Genomic DNA, 7,088 nt, shown 5'->3' with positions numbered 1-7,088 from the left:
ATGCCCTGTCCAACCAAGCATATATTAACCTTTATATCTGAATACATGCAGTGTATGGAATAAGGTAGATAAACTTACAGTTACAGGTTGGCATGTATGACATTGTGGGCATCACTGAATTGTGGCTGAAAGAAGATTATAGGATACAATACATTGTAATAAAAGGACATGAAGGTAGGCAGAGGAGGTGGGTTGGCTCTGTTGGTAAAAAATTAAATCAAACCATTAAAGAGACATGACATAGGACTGAAAGGTGTAGAATCATTGTGAGTAGAACTAAGGAACTGCAAGGGTAAAAAGACCCTGATGGGAATTATATACAGACCCCTAAACAGTAGTAAGGATGTGGTCTACAAATTACAATGGGAGATAGAAAACACATTTCAAAAGGGCAATATTACAATAACCATGGGGGATTTCAATATGCAGGTATATTGGGAAAATCAGGTTGGTGCTGGATCCCAAGAGAGAGGATTTGTAGAATTCTAATGTGATGGCTTTTTGAGCAGCTTGTATTTGAATCTATAAGGGGATCAGCTATTCTGGATTGGGTGTTTAATGAACTGGAATTGATTAGAAAGCTTAAAGTAAAGGAATCCTTAGGGGAAAAGTGATCATAATATCATAGAATTCGCACAGAAAATTGAGAAGGAGAAGCTAAAGTCAAATGTATCAGCATTACAGTGGAGTAAAGGGAATTACAGAGACATGGGAGAGGAACTGGTCAAAATTGTTTGGAAGAGATCACAAGTAACAATGATGGCAGAGGAGCAATTGCTTGAGTTTCTGGGAGTAATTCAGAAGGCACAGAAAAGATACGTCTGAAAGAAGAAGTATTCTAAAGGCAGAGTGACACAACTGTGATTAACAAGAGAAGTCAAAGCCAACATAAAAGCCAAAGAGGGGACATATAATAGAGAAAAAATTAGTGGTAAGTTAGCAGATTGGGAAGCTTTTAAGCACTAACAGAAGGCAACTAAAAATATCATACACAAGGTTTCGGCTCAAAATGTCGAATGTATTTTTTCCTGTAGATGCTGCCTGGCCTGCTGAGTTGCTCCAGCATTTTGTATGTGTTACTCAGATTCAGGGCATCTGCAGATTTTCTCTTGTTTGTAAAACAAAGTCATAAAGAAGGAAAAGATGGACTATGAAGATGAGCTGGCCAAAAATATTAAAAAGGGTGCCAGAAGTTTCTCCAGATATACACAGTGTAAAATAGAGGCAAGAGTAGATATTGGAATGCTGGAAAATAATGCTGAAGAGGTGGTAATGGGGGAGAAGGAAATAGTGGACAGACTGAATAAATATTTTGCATCGGTTTTCACTGTGGAAGACACTAGCAGTATGGTGGAAGTTCTAGGTGTCGGGGGCATGAAGTGTGTAAAGTTACCATAACTAGAGAGAAGGTTCTTGGAAACAAAGTTCTGAAGGTAGAAAAGTCATCTGGACCAGATGGTTTACACGCTGGGGTTCTGAAAGAGTTGGCTGAAAAGATTGTGGAGGCATTAGTAATGATCTTTCAAGAATCACGAGAGGCAGAAGAAAGAAAACTATAGGCCAGTTAGTCTGACCTCAGAAGTTGAGAAGATGTTGGAGTCAATTATTAAGAATTAGGTCTCAGGGTACTTAGAGGCACATGATAAAATAGGCTGTAGTCAGCATAGTTTCCTCAAGGGAAAATCTTGCCTGACAAATCTGTTGGAATTTGTTTTTTGAAGAAATAAGAAGCAGGATAGACAAATGAAAATCAGTGGATGTTGTGTACTTGGATTTTCAGAAGGCCTTTTACAAGATGCCATACGTGAGGCTACTAAACAGAAGTGTTCCCATGCAGGTCTGACAACGAACTTTAAAAAGCAGGAAGTTTTCCAACAGGAATCATTGATTGGAGTACTGCAAAAACACAACAGAAGCATTCCCACTCAAGTCCAGCAAAGAACTTAAAAAACCCAATCTCCCAGTCATTATGGGAACAGTCTGAGGCAGAGTAGTAAGGCTTGGCTCAACAGAGCTTCAGTGAGAAAAGATGGAGGCAAGGTAGGTAGGTAAACTCACACCTTATTTCTTATTTTCTTGAGAGTTTAGGGAGTATGTCTGTAGAGCCAGTATTCTGGTCTGGGTGTCAGATGTGGGAATTGATGGCTTTGTGGCCAAGTTTGTAGACAATGCGAAGATAGGTGGTGGCGCAGTTAGTGCTGAGGAAGTAGAGAGTCTACAGAAGGATTGAGACAGATTAAGAGAATGGGCAAAGAAGTGACAGATGGAATATAGTGTTGGGAAGTGTATGGTCGTGCACTTTGGTAGAAGAAATAAAATTGTAGACTATCTTCTAAATGGAGAGAAAATGATAAAATCTGAGTTGCAAAGGGACTTGGAAGACCTTGTGCAGGATTTTCTAAAGGTTAATTTGCAGGCTGAGTTGGTGAACAGAAAGGTAAATGGAATGTTAGCATTCACTTCAAGATTACTAGAATCTGAAAACAAGGATGTAATGTTAAAACTTTTTAAGGCACTGGCAAGACTTCACTTGGAGTATCGTGAGCAGTTTTGGGCTGACATTGGAGATATTCAACGGAGGTTCATGTAAATGGTTCCAGGATTGAAAGGCTTATCAGACGAGGAGCATTTGAAGGCTTTGTACTCACTGGAATTTAGAAGAATGGGGAAGGGGGTGTGGGAGGTGGTGTTAAAAGGCCTCTATTGAGTGGATGTGGACTGGATATTTCCTATGGTGGTTAGTCTAAGATCACAGGACATAGCCTCAGAGTAGAGGGGCATCCACTAGAACGGAGATGAATAAGAAGCCAGAGAGAGGTAAATCCATGGAATTCATTACCACAGGCAGCTGTGGAAGCCAAGTCAATGGGCATATTTAAAGCAGAAGTTGATAGATTCTTAGTCAGGACCTGAGGGATATGGGGAGAAGGCAGGAGATTGGGGCTGAGGGAATTGGATCAGCCATGATGAAATGGTGGAGCAGACTTGGTGGGCCAAATGACCTAATTTTGTTCCTATAATCTTATGGTTTTATGCTGTTACATTCAGGATAAGATCAGCATTTTGTACTCTGAGAGAATCAAGGGATGTTGCAATCAGCTGAGAAGATGAAAAACACACAGACAACTGAAAATTCTGACAATATTCAGCAGGTCAGGTCACATCTTGAGAGAGAGAGGTCAGTAATGACTAGTCTCTAAAAACATTGACTTCTTCCGTCTCCAAAGATATTGCCTGAACTGTTGACTACAATCAGCATTTTGTTTCTACACTGGAGTTGGGGTAAACAAGGAGGAGAGGAGATTTAATGGAGGTGACTGGATTAGAAAGAATAAAGTAAGGAAAATTGTTTCCTTTATTGAATGATTCAAGGACCAATAGAAACAAGTTGAAAGTTTTGAATAAAAGGAACAAGGCTGATGTAAAGGATTTTTTTTACTCAGTGAGTTGTTAGTATTGAGAATTTGCTGAACAGGGGAGCTGTAGAAAGAGGATCAATCAGAGTCCTCAAATGGAAATTGGATTGTCCATATAACCATATAACAATTACAGCATGGAAACAAATCATCTCAGCCCTTCTAGTCCGTGCCGAACACTTACTCTCACCTAGTCCCACTGACCCACATTCAGCCCATAACCCTCCATTCCTTCCCTGTCCATATACTTATCCAATTTTACTTTAAATGACAATACTGAACCTACCCCTACCACTTCTACTGGAAGCTTGTTCCACACAGCTACCTCTCTCTGAGTAAAGAAATTCCCCCTTGTGTTACCCCTAAATTTTTGCCCCCTCTCAACTCATGTCCTCTTGTTTGAATCTCACCTACTCTCAATGGAAAAAGCCTATCCACATCAACTCTTATCTATCCCCGTCATAATTTTAAATACCTCTATCAAGTCCCCCCTCAACCTTCTATGCTCCAAAGACTACCTCATTGTCATGGTAGCGTAGTGGTTAGTGTGATGTTATTACAGCTCAGGGCATTTGAGTTCAAAGTTCAATTCTGGTGCCCATCTATTAGGTGAATGATGTCATTTGTAGATTGCAAGGAAAGCAGTGGAGTTGTTATTAGTGAGGGGGATATGGAGTTGTTAGCTTTGGGATGATATTGATAATTGTTAAACTAGGCAGAATGTTGGCAGATGGAATTTAATCCCAATAGGTATGAAGTGAAGCGCTTTAAGAGGACAAGTAAGGGTAGGACATATAATGAAAGATATGGCCCCAGAGAGTATTGAGGAACAGAAGGTCCTTGGTGTGTGAGCCAAAGGATCCCTGCAGGTGGCAGCACTGGTAGATGAAGGCATTGGGAGTTGGCCTTCATTCACTGTGGTATAGCACATAAGAGCAAGGAAGTCATGGTACAGTTTTAGAAAACATTGGATAGGCCATAGCTTTAATAATGTGGACGATTCTGTTAGCCATACTATAGGAAAGGCATGATTCCTCCAGTGAAGGTACACAGAAGATTCACCAAGCTATTGTCTGTGGTGGAACATTTCAGTTACAAGAATAAACTCGACTTTCCTTGGAGCAGAGAGGCTGAGGAGGGACCTAAGAGGGACACAGATAGGATAAATGGTAGGAAACTTGTCCAAAGGGGATACATTAAACTAAGGTTTAGATGAGTAGATTTTGAAGAATATTTGAAGAGAATCTTTTTCATAAGAACTCTGTAGTGGTGACTACAATGCTATCATAGGCAGATACATCTGTTGTGGATAGTTGGCTGTAGTACAGCAGGAAAGCAAATCAGAATGGAGAAGGTAGTGTTACAGTTACAGAGAAAGTGCAGTGCCGATTAACAAATAGAAAGGAAGTGCTATGATTTAGTTTTATTTCATCTAGAGATATATCATGGAATGAGCCCTTCTCCCTTAATGAGCCACATCGCCCTGCCACCCCTATTTAACCCTAGCATAACTACAGGGCAATTTACAATGATTAAATGGCTTACTAAACAGTACACCGTTGGAATGTGCATCTAGAGGAAATCCACACGTTCTTGGGAGGATGTACAAATTCCTAATAGATGGGTGCCAGAATTGAACTTTGAACTCCAATGCCCTGACTGTAATAGCATCACACTAACCACTATGCTACCATGACGATAAGGTGAACTGAGAAATCGAGATTTTATCTTTTTCATATAAAATGTGCATTCAAGAGTCTTATAACAGCTGGATAGAAGTTGCCCTTTAGCCTGATGGTACATGTTCTCACACTCTTGTATCATCTGATCGATGAAAGAGGGGAGAAGGGAAAATGACTAGGGTGGAAGGGGGTCCTTTAGTGGATGTTTTCCTGAGGCAAGTGGGAAGTATAGACAGAGTCAGTGGAAGGGGAGCATATTTTTATGGTAGACTGATCAGTGTTCACAACTCACTGCAATTTCTTATGGTCTTTGACAGACCAGTAGCCATAACAGGCTGTGATGCACCTAGATAGGATGCTTTTTATACTGCATCTGTAAAAGTGGATGATGGCCAGTAGAATTATTCTTAATTTTGTTTGCTTTCTGAGAAAGTGGAAGTACTGGTGTGCTTTCTTGGTCACAGCATCTAGTGGCTGGACCAGGACAAACTGTCAGTATTATTTACAGCCAATAATTCAAACTCTCAATCATCTCCACCTTAGAACTACTGATACAGACAAGGTGTATATTCCACCCTGCTGCATGATGCTAATGACCCACTCTTTTGTTTTCCTGATGTTGAGGGAAGTTTGTTGTCTTGACATCATGTCACCAGGTTCTCTATTTCCTTCCTGTACTCAGTCCCATTGTTGTTTCAGTTATGATATTAACTTGATTGATGTAATTTTCTCAGCAGGCATATACATTTATAATGATTAAATCTGAAGAATTATTAAACCATTGAAAACCTCAAAAACTTTTAAAAAATTAAACCAATACAGAATTAATTTTAATAAAGTGAACTTATTTCCTCCTTGCTATCTAATCTGCAGCCATACTACCCTGGTAAAATCATGGAGTGTGTGAGATCTAAACTAGATACAAGAAGGAATACCCCAACCTAATTGCTGGAAAGTTCTTTGTAAATCAGTGTACTTGGTTTATTTATACTATTATTTAATTGGCCAAAAATTGGTGGTTCTATTTGGAATTGCTAGACATAAGTACTTTTAACAAAGTTCCAAATGAGTTCAGTTTATTTACTGAATCACTTGGATGAGATATTTCTACTTGTTGACTTTATCAAAATTATTTCCCTTTTGTTTTGGTACATTGTTTGTACTATCTAACATCTAATCTAATCTAATCTAATCCTTACAAGTGATTGTTGTGTGGAAGAAGAGATGGTATTGGTTGGCCAAATGTTGCATTAACAGACGTTTGTAGCTTGGAAGCCCTAGACAGTCACATTTTCAGAACTGTACCTGAATGTAATCTAATCTACTTGGTGATTCTATTATAACTCACAGCTTTTCAATGCATCTTACATTTTTGCAGAAATTCCTAATATCCATATTTAAAGAAAGGCAGTTTATTCACAAGAATTGGATTTCAACGCACTCTTCTAAGAGAGCACATTTTCAGTGGGGCAATTCTGAATTTTATGGATAGATTCTTCCATATTGTCAACTGGCTAATCAATTTCCTTATAATTGAGTGATAACTGCTGGTTTTAGCCATGTCCTAGATGTTTAGTTTCTTAGGTTCTATGGACATACCATTGAATGGTACAACTATGGGGATACAGCAGATTTCTGAGACAGTGGAAATTATACTGCAAAATTGTCATTTGAAATCCTAGTTTAAGATACCAAGATATGTTTACCAATAATTCTGAATAGTTCTTAATTTTGTTTCCACTTTTTTCCGTTCACTCACTTTAGGATATGGGTGTAGTTGGCAAAGACAACATTTATTGCCAAAACTGAATTGTCCTTGAAAAGGTGGAATTCTGTAATTCTTCTGGATGAAGGTACTCCAACTGTACTGGTAGGTATGGAGTTCCGGGAACTGAACTTGATAATGGTGTAGAAACAGCAATATGGCTCCATCAAGATAGCTGCCATCTGGAACAATAGAGTTATAGAATCATAACAGTACAGAAAAGGG

Source organism: Hypanus sabinus, chromosome 7 (genome assembly GCF_030144855.1).
Source record: "Hypanus sabinus isolate sHypSab1 chromosome 7, sHypSab1.hap1, whole genome shotgun sequence".
NCBI classification, from domain to species: Eukaryota; Metazoa; Chordata; class Chondrichthyes; order Myliobatiformes; family Dasyatidae; genus Hypanus; species Hypanus sabinus.
The sequence above is the reverse complement of the archived record's forward strand: the minus strand, read 5'-3'. Positions refer to the sequence as shown.